General features: G+C 37.9%; 1 protein-coding gene and 1 non-coding gene across 2 annotated transcripts in view; one reads left to right on the forward strand and one right to left on the reverse strand.

Moving 5' to 3' along the window:
- TASP1 (taspase 1) overlaps positions 1–14,941 on the reverse strand; it is a 312,710-nt gene that overhangs the window by 158,372 nt on the left and 139,397 nt on the right. The window lies entirely within an intron of this gene.
- On the forward strand, positions 10,650–10,840 carry LOC142423488 (U2 spliceosomal RNA). Its single transcript, XR_012779134.1, has one exon. It is a non-coding gene; the product is annotated as a U2 spliceosomal RNA (small nuclear RNA).

A 14,941-nucleotide genomic window follows, 5' to 3' on the forward strand; every position in this document is an offset into this window, starting at 1 on the left:
AATCAGAAGATCATATGATTTACAATGCCAAGAATGACATAAGCAAGAAGAATGGGGTTGCATTCATTGTCAAAAATGATATTGCAAAATCATTTGTGGAGTACAATGCAGTCTGTGATGGGATTATATATATCTGCCTGCAAGAAATCCAATCAATAAAATTATTATCCAAATTTGTGCAACAACCACAAAGCTAGTGATGAAGAAGTTGAGGAATTCTATCAATGACATCATTTGAAACTAATTGAACATGCAATCAAGATGTCTTGATAATTTCTGGAATGAAAAAGTTGGAAACAAAGACTAAAGAACAGAAGTTGAAAAATATTGTCTTGGTGATTAAAAGGAAGGAGATCACATGATAGGATTTTGCAATTATCAATGACTTGTTCATAACAAATAACGTTTTTCAACAACACAAAAGGTGATGAACTTCTCTAGATTGAATACACAGAAATAAAATTGACTACGTCTGTGGGAGGCGATGAAGGAGAAGTTCACCTATCCACAGCTCAAACAAGGTCGGGGTAGACTGTGGAACAGACCATTAATCATGTACATGTAAGTTCTGACTGAAGCTGAGGAAGTGAAAACAAGTCCATGAGAGCCAAACTACAATCTTGAGTCTTTTCCACTGGAATTTCGAGATCATCTCAAGAACAAGTGTGATGCATTGAACATTAATGACAGAAGACCTGGTGGGCTGTGGAAGGCCATCAAGAACATCATTCATGAAGACAGCAAAAGCTCAGTACGAAGACAGGAAAGAAAGGTCAAAGTGGATGTCAAAGGAAACGCTGAGACTTGTTCTTAATCACAGGTAGCTAAGGCAAATGGAAGAAATTATGACGTCAAAAAGCTGAACAGAAAATTTCAAAGGGCAGCTTGAGAATACAAGGTCAAGTGTTATAATGAAATGTGCAAAGATCTAGAGTTAGAAAACCAAAAAGGAAGAATATGTTCAGCATACCTTAGATTAAAAGAAAAGCATATCTTAAATTAAAAGAACAAAACTAAATAAATAAAAGCTTCAAAAAATAAAAGTCTTGGCTTTCAATGTTGAATGATACTATAGACAAAATATGGACTGACGCAGGAAACATCAAGGGAGGATGGAAAGAATGGACAGAGGCATTGTACCAAAATGAACTAGTCAACATTCAATCCTTTGAAGAGGTGGTATTTTAGAGAGAGCCAATGGTACTGAAGGAAGAAGTTCAAGTTGCATTGAAAGCATTAGCCAAAAACAGTGCTCTAGGAATTAATGGAATACCAATTGAAATGTTTCACAACGCTGATGAAGCACTGGAAGCATTCATACATCTATGCCAAGAACATTGGAAAATATGAACTATGGAATGATATCATATACGTATTAACTCCCAATTAATAATAATAAAATTAGAAGACAGATACTTGGCCAACAGACTAGAGGAGACCCATATTTGTAAACATCCAAAGAAAAGTGTACCGAGAGAAGGTACAAATTATAGAACAATTTCATACTATCACATGCAAGTAAAATTTTGCTGAAGATCATCCAACAACTGTTGCAGCAGTACCTTGACAGGGAACTGCCACAGGTTCAAGACAGATTCAGAAGAGGAAATGGAACAAAGGATGACAATGCTGATGTCAGATGGATTTTGGCTCAAAGCAGAGCATACCAGAAGATGTTTACATGTGCTTAACTGACTGTGCCAAGGAAGTTGACTGTGTGTCAATAGTCTACAGATGGGCTTTGGGTCTCCACTCCTACCCCCCCTTATTTGCATTGATGTGATTGCTTGGGGTCTTCTGATACCTGCTACCTGCTACCTGATCCCGTCAACAACTGTGATCACATAAGCTGATGTGCTTCTTCCATGTGGGCCTTGTTACTTCCCTGCTAGATGACTTCTTGCTGAACTTCAAACCTTTGAGACCCAAATGCTTTATCTTTTAATAGCCAAATACTATCAGCTTTTTTCACCACATTTGTTTATGCACCTATTCAGCGACTGTGTCAGGAATGTGAGCATCACAGAATACCAGGTTATTAAACAAAGTGTTCTTGCATTGAGGGAGGACTTGCTGCCTTACTACGTAACATATAAATAGGTATGCATAGACCCATATCCCTAGCATATATTAATATATTTACATACATGCATGCATATATTTCTACCTCTATAAATGCCTTTGCCTCCTAGTTCTTTCCTGTATTTCCTTTTACTTTCTTCCTGTCCCACTATCATGCCTGACCTTCATTCCACTCTCAGTAATTCCTCTAGGCTACACTGCACTTGATTAAACCCCACCAGGTATTCTACACCCTCCTCACCATCGATTTTAGATCTCATGTTGTTCCCTGGTCCCTGGGTTTGTTGGCTCCTCCTAAGGCTGAAATCTTAATAGGCACCATTCACCTTTCCCATTAATCACTGTACCACCTGGGCTATTACAGTTAAGATAAATAAATTAAGTATGGATAATTTTTAAAATCAAAACAATTCATTGATAAAATAATAAAGTGCATGGAAACGAAATAAAAATAATAATTAGATATTACATTTGAGAACTTGTGAAATATAGGAAAAGTGGTACAAACCCTGGATTATAAATTATATCTGATCTTACCTGTGTCTTTAAGAATTTATAGATCAGTAAGAATAGACTGTGAGGACCCCTGCTGGCAAGGTGGTTTAACACTAGTCTGCTAACAGAAAGGTTAGTGGGTAAAATTGTACCAGCTGACCCAGAGAAGAAACACTTGACAATCCGCTTCCATAAAGATCTATAGCTTTGGACACCTTGTGAGCGAGTTCTAGTCTGTCCTATAGGGTCACTGTGGATCAAAAATGACTTGATGGCACTAGGTTTGCTTTTAGTAGGAACAGATGCTTATGGTTACTATTTAGTCATACTTTAAGTGTAAGGAAGGTTCCAAGTTTGTTTGTTTTTTAATGATAATTTCTATTAGGAATTAGGTGGCTGTCTACATTTCAGATAATAAATTTTGTATTCAACAAGTTAAACTACTTACTAAACTCTCCAAGCCAGATTTTTCTCATCTCCATTCACTAAAGCTCACCCCTCAGCCTTCTGGACTATTGCTTCCTTTTCCCTCCCTTGAACCCCTCAGCTTGGTAACAATGAAAGTTATTTCCTTTAGTATGAAAACCTTTGTCTTAATTTTTTCTATATAGCAGTGGTCACATACACTATATTTGTCCTTTTATCATTGGCTAACTTCACTTGGCATAATAATCTCCATGTCTTTTCATGTCATGAGGTGCTCTGTAGTTTCATCATTATTCTTTAGTGATGTATAATATTCCATGGTGTGTATGTACCAAAGTTTCTTCACCTCTTCTATGATGGGCATTTGGATTGTTTCCATCTTCTTGCTATTGTGAACAATGCTGTTATGAACATGGGTGTGGATATGTGTGTGTGTGTGTGTGCGTGTGCGTGTGTGTTATGGCTCTTATTTCTTTAGGACATATATCCAGCAAAGGAATTTCCAAGCCTTTACAATTCAAAAGCTGCACCCACAGAAAGTGAAAGTAATTGTGATGAAGAATGTGCTGGGAGGAGAAATCAGTTTTTCAAACTTCGGTGGCTGCGTGTTGCTGTAATTCTAGAAGCAAGGCCAACGTCTAAGGGGGGAAGAGCTAACCATAAGTATGGTGTCAAATTAAAGTCAACCTCCATTCGCTAATCAGACAAGACTCAACATGAGAAGGAACAGCTGTAGCATCCATTCATAATCAGAACATGAAATGTATAACGTATAATCTAGGAATATTGGAAGTCATAAAAATGGAATGGAACATACGAAGATTGATATCCTAGGCTATGGTGAATGAAATGGACTAGTATTTGCCGATGATAGGCTGGGTTCCCTAAAGAAGCAAAAACAGTGATGCTTGTACGTGCATGTATATAGAAAAACATTTAGATCAAGAAATGACTCACACAGTTTTAGAAGTGGGTAATCCAGTCCAGTTCAATTCTTTGGGTCAGATGTAAAGAGGAGACTTCTCCTGACTCATGCAGCTGCAGGAGCTGAGGAATAGGAAGCAGGATTATGAAGCAGGAAGACCACAGGCTGCTGGATGCAGAGCTGAATGAATCGGAGGTTGCCAGTCTACTGATGGCTCCTGGGATCAGCAGGAGCGCAATGAACCAGATGCAGGATTGAGATCCCGTAGAAGAAGAAGTGAATTAGAATCTGCACAGTGTCAGCCTATACTCAGAGCTTCCACAACTTGAATGAAATCTCCCCTCAGTTCTACCAAGGTTATGACCACATCAAAGTGGTATTCTATTCTTCCTAGAACTTCTTGTCTGCTTCACAGAAGATCCTACCATGGACGTGACCACACTAGGTGAGAGCTCCTCATGGGAAATCCTGGACTACCCAAGTGGACATAAGACTATCAAAGGGTCATTTTGAATCAGACAATCGTATTGATTACTATGCCAGGAATGACAAATTCAAGAGAAATGGAGTCATATTTGTCCTCAGAAACAAAGGTTTTAGAAAACCCAATCTTGTTGGCTGAAAGAGAGGAGAACTTGAAGCACTTGCTAATGAAGATCAAGAACTGCAGTCTTCAGTATGGATCACAACTCAATGTGAAGAAAAGCAAAACTCTCACAATTAGACCAGTATGATAAATGGAGAAGCTGTCAAAGATGCATATAAGTGAGAATGATGCGGGACAGGGCAGGGTTTCCTTTTGCTCGGTTCACTGTGGCTTGCAGTCAGACAATGGACTCAGGGCATCTAACAAGAGCAGGGTGAGTAGGGTTGTCCCACAGTTTCAAAGGGAAGGCACACTTACATGACATTAAGGCAGGAATTCAGAAGTGGTAGCACTCTAATCCTAGGTGGCAAAAAGCAATACTGCTCGAATGCATGGGCTTTCCACAATACAACCAATAACCCAAAATCAAGCAGCAAGCTCCTGAAAGGGTTCACTATTCCTCACCGGAGACTCCCATCACAGGGCTTCAGCCCATAACTTGCCCTGTTCCAATTCCTGTGACCAGAAGGAAAACCAAATCGACAATGGTCAAGTCAATCCCAACTCATATAAAGTGATTATACACACACACACACACACACACACACACACACATATATATATATATATATATATATATATATATATATATATATATATATATATATATAAAAAATTTCCAAGGCTGGGAATTCCAAGGCGCAGGTAACTTCACTTTTCTCCCAAAAAGCAGCTATTGTGTTTGAACCACTGAGCCTGCACTTAGCAGCTCAAATGCCTAACCCACAGTATTCACCCGAGCTCTTTGATTGCCATGTCAAATCACTCAGATTGTAAAAGTTCCCGTCTCTTCCTGTTTCGCTTCATCAGCCAAGGCAGAACTGGTTCAAAGCCTTTCCTCTGAAGGGCAAAAAGAGAAGCGTTGGTGGCACTGATGTTAAAATGCTTGGCTGCAAACCAAAAGTTCAGGACAAGCAGCTTTGCAGTGAAAGATGTGGATGGCTGCTTAGCAAGGATTTACAGCCTTGGGAACCCTGCGTGGCAGTTCTATGATGTCCTACAGAGTAACTGAGTCAGAACTGACAATGTAGAAGGTGTTTGCTCTTGCTTTTGTTTGGGGGGAGGGGTGTTAGGAATTGTCTGTAAGCTAGATATTCATATAACTCAGGAATGCCCGTACTCAGAAGAAAATTCCCAGTCTTGAATGTTCATACTAGAAAGAACAAATAATTAAGCTGTCTAACTAAAGAAGTTAGAACAAGAAAAACACCAAGCAAACAGAAAAACAGATAAGAGGGAAATAATAAATGAAAGAGAAATAAACATTAAAAAGGTAAAGTTAGTGGGAGGGGGGAAGGACTTGTTCAATGATTGAACCGAATGGTCTGAAAGGCAATCCTAGACGCTACATAACACTTAAATCTCAGCAAAGCAGAGCTCTCTCTTTCTTCTCCAAGACAAGCCTCACTTGGAATTTCTGCTACTCCAAGTCAGCCTCACTCCGAATTGCTTCAGTGCAAATGTCTCTCCACCACCCACATCAAAATATTGCCCTTCTTCATGTCCTCTGGCCTCAGATGCCTACAGGAAGTTTCCCAACCTCCTGAGGGCTTTTTGCACCTTGAAACCCCAAAAGTGCACAGATCTCTTCTGTACTTCACCCACCTATAAGCAACAACTTAAAAAAAAAGTAAAATGAAAGAAATATTTTTACACAGTTGAACCTTACCAGTAATTCAAACTATGAGCCCTCTGGAATTAAACCTTGCTCAATTTCAATGTAAGGTTCAACCTGTGCTAAAGCAGTTTACCGCTAACCTTACAGATTTACATGTCTCCATCATTATTTTCATAATTAGCACTTTCCTAAATGTAATGATCTTAGATAACATTCCCAAATGAGTTATTTTTAATAGCACATTCTGGAAAAACACTGCTACTCTGTGGCTGATCCCATTAATAAGCAAAGCTCGTTCTTTCGGGACACTTAGGTAGACTGTTCAAAACAACCACTGAGGTTCTAACCGTCCAACATTACGTCATTCACTCTGCACAGAAGTTGCATGCCTTGATATTGGTCACACGTTCCTCTCTCCGAGGTTTTCTTTGGAAACATGTCTTTACAGTCCTCCCACCTCTGAGGTCATTGACACCCAGGTAACACACACTCATTAAAAGAAAAACTAAAGGAGTGTTCTTTAACTCCAAATGTTCCTACTTTCCTAAAAGTTCTAAATCAGTGTGTCCCAAAATGGGTGATACTGGGGCGAGGGCTGGGGGTGGGGTGGGGGCAGGGCACTGAATCAACCAATAGGGAGAGGAGGTGCTGCAAAAGTAGATGCCTGCACTTTATCCTGAAATATGGGCGTTTGTACAAGAGTGTTCATTGCGAGAGGTGGGAGAGGGGTGCACTATGTAAATTTTTTTTCCTGAAAAGGGAATAGTAGGCCAAATAAATTTTGGAAATCTATGCTTTAAATCAGGGGTGTAAAACTGGCGGCCCACGGGCCACATGCAGCCCCTGAGGTAATTCTTTGTGGCCGCAGATTCTGACACAAAATGAAAATTATAGAAAAAATTGTTATGAAGAAAATAGCGATTGGGGGAGATGGAGGCAATACCGTACACACAATTCCCTCATTAACCCTTTAACTACTGAGACGAGGCTACACTTGGCCCACTGCCTTTCCTGGGGGCCTGTGGACGTGTATAAAGGCGCTGACTCAGTCCCAGCGATGTTTGGACTCTATACGTCTGCCACTCTCAGTGTCACGTCATGCAAACAGATCCCAACAGTGAAAAGGTTAAAGAGAGCGCTCTGGGATGTGCTGTTATGAATCATACCTAGCGGCAGCGCTAGCCAACATTTTTAGAGGGAAGCTACAATTGTGCTCACGTTTTTCAGCTGTCCAACATTTTGTGTTTTTTATTAGTTACTTTGTTATATTTTCTGGTCACAACATAAAAGGTAAGTGAAAACTAGCAGGAGGAAAGTGCTGGCAAGTTTTGGGTAAAAAAGAATAATTTTAGTTTTATAAATACATTAAATAAAATGATTAAATAAAAGCAATTATATAGTGTTTTAATTATCCCATCCATATTCCTGAATCCTCATTTCAAAACATAAATTTAACAAAATTTGTAAATGTGATGTGGCCCGCGTGAACCTTGCCGTTGCACCCAATGACCCGTGTTTTCATTGAGTTTGACACCCCTGCTCTAAATAATACCCATACTTTATTTTAGCCTTTATTTTTTTACTGGAAAGTTGGTCATCTTTCAATATATTAAACTCAGTTAATCCTACCTATGTAATGTCTCTTTTTTTATTAAAAAGGGAAGGAATCAAGATTTTTTTTGCAGTTTTATTTCATGAACGTGTGTAAATCAGGGGTCCTCAAACTTTTTTAACAGGGGCCATTTCACTGTCCCTTAGACTGTTGGAGGGCCAGACTATAATTTAAAAAAAACTATGAACAAATTGCTATGTACACTGGGCGAGTTGGCTGCTAAGCAGGACAGGCAGCGGCGGCAAACACCCAGCAGCGGGATAAAAGTCCTCTGTGGGCCTCCTGTAGCCCGCAGGCCATACTTTGAGGACCCCTGGTGTAGATCACAGTACTTGAGCACAACATGCCACAAACATATTCACTAATAAGATATGAACCTTCTAACCTAGATAGATTATAAATACATACATAAATCAGCTAAAGCCTTGGTAATAAAGGAAAAAGGAACAAAATATCCCTATAAAAGCAGGCAACCTTTTTCAATTCAGATGTCCAATTTGGATCTTCCCAGGAACACCTGGCCCTGGGTCTGGCCCTCTGGTCCTACTTTCATTTCAGGGCATACACTTACCTTCTCTGGATAAAATTACACTTTTTCTTTTAAATACCAGAGCTCTGCTGGCCTTTGAACTGAGTCTTAAAGCAGTGGGAAATAACAGATAAAGGACAAGAAGGTAACACAGGCAATCTGGATTCTATTCCTGCTAAAGAAACACTATGGCAACTGAGAAGGATCATTTAACATGGGATCAAATTAGACCCACTCCAGATTGAAGACCAATGTTTGACACTGATTTATAGAATAACAACTTATTTGAATTAGGTTTTCTTTTTATTGATACATCTAAAAGACAAAGTAGTTGCCACTTCAACATTCTCAATATGTACAATTTAGTAGCATTTATGTTTATCGTGTTCTTTAGCCATCACAATTATTTGTTTCAAACCTTCTACTGCCCTCAAGAGAAGCCGCCCTCAGGGGCTCCTAAGAATGAGGCCCCTTTTCTCCCTTTCTCTCTTCCTCCCACTAACGGGAACCACGAATAAACGTTGGTCTCTATAAACCTGCCTAAATATTTCATTGGAGGAGATTTTTTTTAAGTACAGCAGAATTTATTTGACCAAATAATTATAACCACAAAAATAGGAATTACGAAAATGATACATAATTAAATTAAGCATATCTAAAGTATGAAAAATCAAAGAATTACAAAGGGAAAGAAGTATATACCAGGATAAAAAATAAAATAGAAATATATGATAGTACTAGTTTTTAGAAATTCAAATGCCACTCATAAGAATTGCAATCATGTTTTCAGAGTGTCTCAACATTTGAAAGCCTCTATTTAATGCAAATAGCTACTAGAATGTACCCTATTAATATATACCTCAAAATATTCTTATTTGCTCCAAGTACCGTTAGTGCAAATAAAAGGTATTCTGATTAAACGCTGGCTGTGAACATAATTTCTCTATGGAGCATTTGCTAAATTTTGTGAAGAGTATGACCTTTCCAACTAACAGACCCTCCAACCAGGCTGACAAGCTGCCTGGTCAATAAAGTAAATTTTTAGTACTATACATTTTATTTTTAATAAATTAAAGTAGGGGATTTGTCACCAGCTGACCTGACTTTCTCTTATACCTCTCTAGATTAGTGTCCCACATTCCGATTAGCTGGCGGCCCATCAGCAGTTGAGTTGGAAATCCCTGTCCTGTAGAAACTACAGTCCCCTCAAACCCATCCATTCTTGGGTCTCCGCACCTAGAAGGTTTGGTAGTTAGTGTAGTGTTATTACCAGAAAACATCTCCTTAACTAGATGGCTAAATTCTACCTTTTATCCAAGATTCAGCTTAAAACCCCCGAGAAACTTGGCTGAGCATTAGAGGGATTTTCCACTGTTTATTACTGTAACTCTCACTGTAATTCCGATCCTCTAGCACATACCAAGTGGTATGATTTCCCTATTGTTTAATTACCCTGAACCATACACAGCGCGCGCAGAGGTTGGTGTCATGTGCTCTACTTATCCAAAGTCATTTCAAAATTTGCACAAGGGAAACGCTCAGTGGATGTTTGCTAGTAGAAAAGCAGCAGGATAAGAAAAAGAAAGGTTACACGAGGTCAGTAAAGTTGGAAAACCCACTGGGAGCCTGTGCACTCTTCGTTGCAGCTTGCTTGTCAGTTCTTCATAACCTCAGGCTGCACAGAGTAACAAGGCAAACTGGAGCTGTCTAGTTTAAAGTCTTGCCCCTGGACCAATGGTACAAAATAGGCTATTTTACAAACCTTAACACTTCCTTAAGTGCTTCTATCATGAAAATGTTCACAACACGGTAAAACAAAACAAAACAAAAACCCCACAACTTTCATCAACTTTGTCTGAGCTCACAAAGCAATCTACATTTCCATGTGTAAGGCCTAGAATCCCTTTTGGAACTCACACTTCCAGAATACAAAAGTGCTCAGAAATGGGTGAGAATTCTTGTTGTGGTGAGGGTCTTCACCCCCTCTCCCATCCTCTAGATTAAGACCTAGTCCACAAGTGTATATCTAAACAGGTATTGTTACCTGCATCACAGGTAAAAATGTTCAAGCTTTCTCTAGATGAGCCCGCCCCCTTGTGGGCATATCTTGACTCTCTAGTTGGTCAAGCTTGTGAAGCTGTTTCAAAAAGGTAATATTATTTAGTATTATTTCAGATAACCTAATCTACTTCTTTAATTATATCCTAAAATACAAACTTATTTTTTAAACTGAAGTAAAACGTTGAACTAATATATTCATGTATGTGAAACGTTAGACAATAGATTTAAAGCTCTCTTTATAAGAATATTACTTTTATCGCTTCTCGGCCTTCTGGCTAAGATCAAGTGTAGTATCTGTTCTTAGCAGTTTAATATCTGATACGTCCTCTATCCGAGGACAATATATTAAATGGCTTTTTGGAGCAGGGAGTTGGAATAGGAGCTTTCTCCGTCCACTCCACGCATAGACCTGGTATTGCAGCACTTCCAGGAACGGTGCGCACACACACACACACACACACACGCACACACACAAAGAATATTACTTTTGTTTCAATCTTAAAACTATTAATAGTAATTAATGGCAAAATTTAAAATGAAAAGTTATGGCACTGTTTTAAGTATTAAAACAAAATATTCATGTCTCCATGAAGTTAAATAAACACACAATAAAGTAACTATACACAATAATCTAAAATAGTAAGGTAGTAGGAAGTGTCAAACGTGTAAAGTAGACCATTCAATTGAACAATTATGTGCTAAAAGTCTTAATATGTACTAATTAGAAGAGGAAACTTTTTCTGATCTGGATGGATTTAGACCTGAATCACACAGGCATTATGACCACTATTCTATTATTACAATGTTTTCTATGACAGAGAAAGAATATGAGCAAAACTTAAGAGGCAAGAAAATTCAGCAAATTCATGGAAAACTGAGTAGAAGTATTTGGCTAGGAAAAAAAAGATTACTATAGAATCTAAAAATAATTTAGCGCCAGTCTTTAAGAGTGTTTTGAGTTTTGATCTATAGATATTTTAAAAATCCATTGATGTTAGTGTAGTTAGCACAAATAAAGATAAACATTGGATTTCAGGGGAACTCTGGCTGTGGACATAATTTCTATATGATTTGCTAAATTACCCGGAGAGCTAAGTTTATCGACTGGTATCCCTCACATCCAGGATCATAAGCTTCCAAAACCAGAAAACAGTTAAGATGAATGAAGATTTTTTTTAAAGAAAAAAATAGATCTGGAGTAGTATTTAGAATTAAAGAGAATGAAGTGAGGCTAGAAGCAGAGAAGTTTTCTTATAAAAACATTGCAATAGTCTAGGCATTGAGTGGGAAAAGATATGGGCTTGGATAATTGAAATAAGAAAAAATAATAAAGCACTTATTATATGGCAAACAAAGAAAACATAGTAAATAAGGATATAATTCCTGTCTTCTTATAACCTAAAATCTATTTAAAAACAAAAAGGTATTATACTCTCACTAACAGTAACACAAAGATAGGGGCAGTATAATAGCTTAAAGATGGGAGGGGGAGAAACAATACTTCCAGAATCTAAAATCAAAGAAGCAAAGGTCTTGACACAGAATCTTTGTACACAACGTGACCCATGAGGGGATTCAAATAATTCAACAACTGGTTCGCTGCCCTAATGACTCTAAAAAATATAAATACAATATACTGAAAGTTAGTTTATTGTTTCATACAGTTAATATTTTAAAAAGAACAATAAAGGTGCATAAGACTAAGATATATGAAAGTTTTAAAACATTCATGAAAAATATTAAATAATAATTGATAAAACTCTTAGGGAAGATATTTCATGTGGCTTTTTGATTGGTGCCCTCACGATGTTCTTCACTTTCATCTGAGCATCATCGGCTGTGTGATTTATCCTTAACCATCTTTTCACTGTAGGAATAGGATCCCAGTCCTTTTGAGGTAGGCCAATTAGAATAGTAGTCATTACTGTGTTTGATATATTAGAAACAGATGACTTCTCTTCTCTGAACATATTATGGTCATCTTTTTTTAAAAACCCTTTCCACTAATGAGGAACTTATAGCAATTATTCTGACACTATTTTTAGCTCTTTGATCACTTTCAGAAATTGCATAATTCCAGGAATTTTCAGAATGTTTTCCATGAAATCTCGATCATCATTAACATCAATTTGGTAATTAATCTGGCTCCAAAACTTTAAGAAACTGTAATTAATTTTTATCTTGAAACGGTACAACTTGCTTTTAAATGCTCACAACCTATTAGTCTTTTTTTTCAAACTTGTTAGGATGTTTTCTAAAAGTTTTTATTGAGGAAGCTCAATAAGTTGATAATTTTCTAGATTTACACTGATATATCATATACATCTATATAGAAAATTTTTTACTGTTCTTTCAGAGTGTGATCTGTAACTGTAATTTAGGACTAGAGAGCCTCGTCTGTCTGGAAATGCTTTAGAACATCTGACTTCGCTGTTAGCAACCCAATGCCCACTGGCTCAGGGAAATAGGCAGCCAAACATGCTGGGACATAAAAAAGGGAATGGAAATATACAATTAAGTCCATCCATTCAACAAAATTATACACCATGGTTGCTATGTGTGAGGGGCTTTGGGAACACATAAGCAGGAGCCCTGAAACTAAGCTGGCTGCCAGAGAGGAAGCTGGCTGGTGAGAGAATGAAAATGCCTAGAGACAAACTCAAGAGCAAGAGAAAGACCTGCAGCTCTGAGAAAGGAGTTCGAGGCAGGAAGCTGTATGAGTGAGATGTCACAAAGTTCCTCCAATCCTGATGCCACATTCTTCTGCATATAATACAATTTCTGATTTTTTTGCTCAGAACACAGTTTGAAAGAGTATGGTGAGAGGATACAGCCCTGACATATATCCTTCCAGATTTTAAGCCATGCAATATGCTCTTGTTTTATTCCAACTGCCTCTTGATGCATGTACAGGTTCTGCATGAGCATAATTAGGTGTTCTAGAATTCCTAATTTTTTGAAGGCTATCAATATTTATTATGAGCCACACAGTTGAATGACTTTGCCTACTCAAGGAAACACAAATAAACATCTTTCAGATTTCTCTGTTTTCAGCCAAGATTCATCTGACATCAATATCCACTGTCCCATGGCCTTTTATGAATCCAGACTGAACTTCAGGCAGCTCCTTGTCCATGTTTGGCTGCTATTATTATTGGATGACATTGAGCAAAATGTTACCTGTTTGTGATATAAATGATATTGTTCAATAATGTGGGCATTCTTTTGGGTCACTTTCCTTTGGAATGGGTACAAATACAGATTTCTTCCTGTCGGTTGGCCAAGGAGCTGTCTTCCAAATTTCATGGCACAGATACGTGCTTCCAATGCTTCATCAGCTGGCTCAAACATTTCAATGGATATTCCATAAATTCTTGGGAGTCTTATTTTTGGCTAATGCTTTCAGTGAAGCTTGAATGTCTTCTTTCAGCATCATTGGTTCTTGCTCATAAGCTACCTTTTGAAATGGCTAAATATCTACTACTTCTTTTTGATCCTGCGATTCTGTGTAGTCTTTCTACCCTCATTGGATGCTTCCTGCCCAGTTCAATATTTTGCCCATTAATTTTTTTCAATACTGCAACTGGCAGCTTGAATTGTTTTAGTTCTTGCAGTTTAAGATATATTGAACATGTTCTTCCTTTTTGATTTTCTACCTCTAGGTCTTCACACATTTCATTATATTTAACTGTTTCTTCTCAAGCTGCCCTTTGAAAGTTCCTGAGTTGCTCTTTGACTTTAGCATTTCTTCCGTTTGCCTTGGCCACTCTATGATTAATAGCAAGTTTCAGTCTCTTCTGACATCCATTTTGATCTTTTCTTTTCTTAAATCATTTTATTGGAGGCTTGTACAACTCTTACCACAATCCATCCATCCATCCGTTGTGTCATGCACATTTGTACATTGGTTGCCATTATCCTCAAAACATTTGCCTTCTACTTGAGCCCTTAATATCAGCTCATTTTCACCCTCCCTCCCAACTCCTCTCATGAACCCTTCATATTTCATAAATTAATATTATTTTGTCATATCTTACTGTCTGACATGTCCCCTCACCCACTTCTCTGTTATCCTCCAGGGAGGAGGCTATATGTAGATTCTTGTAATCGGTTCCCCCAATCTTTTCTTTCTTTCCTGTCTTTTTAATGATCTCTTGCTTTCTTCATGAATAATGTTCTTGATGTTCTCCCATAACTCATCAGATCTCCTGTCATTAGTTTTCAGGGTAGCATATCTGTTCTTGAAATGTTTCCAAAATTCAAATGAGATATACTCACAATCCTATTATGGTTCTCATGGACTTGTTTTAATTTTCTTCAATTTTAACCTGAACTTACATATGAGCAATTGATGGCCCCTGACCTTGTTTTAGCTGCTGATATTAAGCTTCTGCATTTTTGCTTCCCATAGATGTAGTCATTTTACTTTCTGTGCATTCTAACTAGGAAAGTTCACATATAAAGATGCCTTTTGTGCTGCTGAAAAAAAAGGTATCTGTGATGAAGAAGTTATTGGTCTTGTAAAATTCTATCGTGTCACCTCCAGC

The sequence above is a fragment of the Tenrec ecaudatus genome, chromosome 12 (assembly GCF_050624435.1).
Source record: "Tenrec ecaudatus isolate mTenEca1 chromosome 12, mTenEca1.hap1, whole genome shotgun sequence".
NCBI classification, from domain to species: domain Eukaryota; kingdom Metazoa; phylum Chordata; class Mammalia; order Afrosoricida; family Tenrecidae; genus Tenrec; species Tenrec ecaudatus.